Source organism: Corvus brachyrhynchos, unplaced genomic scaffold, assembly GCF_000691975.1.
Source record: "Corvus brachyrhynchos isolate BGI_N302 unplaced genomic scaffold, ASM69197v1 scaffold169, whole genome shotgun sequence".
In the NCBI taxonomy this organism is placed as follows: Eukaryota; Metazoa; Chordata; class Aves; order Passeriformes; family Corvidae; genus Corvus; species Corvus brachyrhynchos.
Genome location: NW_008240030.1, coordinates 992,632 through 994,493, shown reverse-complemented (window position 1 = coordinate 994,493; position 1,862 = coordinate 992,632). Strand labels below are relative to the sequence as shown.

The 1,862-nt window shown below is 44.5% G+C and overlaps 1 long non-coding RNA gene across 1 annotated transcript in view; it reads left to right on the top strand.

Moving 5' to 3' along the window:
• LOC108449004 overlaps positions 1–1,862 on the top strand; it is a 42,609-nt gene that overhangs the window by 30,846 nt on the left and 9,901 nt on the right. The window lies entirely within an intron of this gene.

Sequence of the window (1,862 nt, the reverse complement as noted above, 5' to 3'; positions counted from 1 at the left end):
TCAAAATCTGACATCCCACTGAGAACACAGCTGCTCACAGAAACAAGGTTTCTCATCCAATCAATAGATTCTACCTTCCACTTGCCCTCTTTCATTCACAGCTTCCTTCTTTCTGCACTGCTCTCCAGCTTCTCTCCTTGGAAACCAAGCTCCTCCACTTCCTCTTCTACTTTGCACCAGCACATTCCTGCAGCGGGAACAGGGGCCTAGATGTGAAAAAAAATATTTCCCCCAAAGGGGGGAGTTATCTGCTGGTGCTGTGCTAATGAAGGGCTGTGGCTGATATAATTGTAATCTTAAATAAAAGCATAAAAGGTATGGAACCATGTGCCATGGGGAACTGGGTTGCTTTAGAGAAATAAAGGAAGGGAGGAGATGAATAGGTGAGACAGTCTTTCATCACCAGACATGACTTCACCTATAGGCCTTCCTCCTGCCTCACAGCAAATGACACTGGCTTTCTTTCACAGCAATTCATGCATTTCAAAGGGCCAATAGCATAAAAGGATTCTAAAAATAGGTTAAAGCCTGAAAGCAAAAAGCAGCTGTTTCATTAGCAACAAGAGAAGCAGAAGGGGAAAGGAGGACAGAGCTCCCTAAGTGTGCCAAATGACTTGCATTTCATGTATTTTATGCTATCTAACAGATATTCTTCTAGAATCAGGACACATTTCAGATGTACAGTAACTGATACAGCTAGAACCTGCTGTGTTTGCTCTTTTCTCCTTATGCCAAGAAGGATTACTGAGAATCAGTCCTGGGACATGACACATATCAGCACTCCATGTTATATGACATCCTACAGGATCATCTTGCACTCGAACAGAAAGCTGTTAATCATTGCTGTGTTCTGATGTAACAGCTGGACACGTACTCTGAACTTGTGCTTATAAAGTATCAGTGTCACAAGATGGATTCTCTGCATCCTACATATCCTTGGACATCTGCACTTCTCCTTTAGCGAAGAAATCCTATCCATGAAGATCAACATTTTCACCCTTTATCCAAAGCCTCTGCAATTCATCACAGGCCAAGTTCATCATCTATCTTGGAATGACAGCCTGGAAACAAAATGCAAACCATGAGCAGAACAAAGCGTGATTCTGTGTTCTCAGTCCAGCCAGGATTCACTGTGTTAGCTGGCAAGAGAGGATAAGGAAACCCATCCTATGTGTGTGAGTACACAGATATTCCAGTTTAGAACAGGTACTGGATTCAGACTGAGTTTAGGGATGGCAGATCTCAGAGCTCATGACATCATTAGACAGCTGGTATGCACACTCAGGTCAGAACTGACATTAAAATAAATATCCAGCAGATTTGTACACCACTGACAACTATATGGTGTGAATAGGGATGAAACAAGTTGAAAAGAAACCCTTCAGATTAAAAAGCTAGGGCAGGAAGAGATGCATCAATATTAAGCTGCAAGCAAGGCTTGGAAATGAGAAATTCAATCCTAGTTCTATTAGACATCTGAACTGATCACAAATGTCTCATTCCTCAGTCTCCATATAACCCACCCCTAGGGTCAGCTCACCTTGAGACTGTCATAGCAGACACCCCACCTGTAAGAGCCCTCAGTGGTGGGCCACTGATCTTCCCAGGAGGTTGCCAAGCAGGGTGTGGGCAGCCAGCAGTCACTCATGGCTTCTGGCCTGTGGTGTCCTCAAGGAGTGCAGCTACCTGAGTACCCAGAGGCTCACAGATGTGCTACACATGAGTTCTGTTCCCATAGAAAACATCTTGAGCCCATGTCAGCTGTGGAAAAATGGTGTGGGAGACACAGCAGTCTCTCATCCCTATGGACATGCTCTGCTGCCTACACCTGGTCCTGCACATGGACAACCACTGGGGAATTC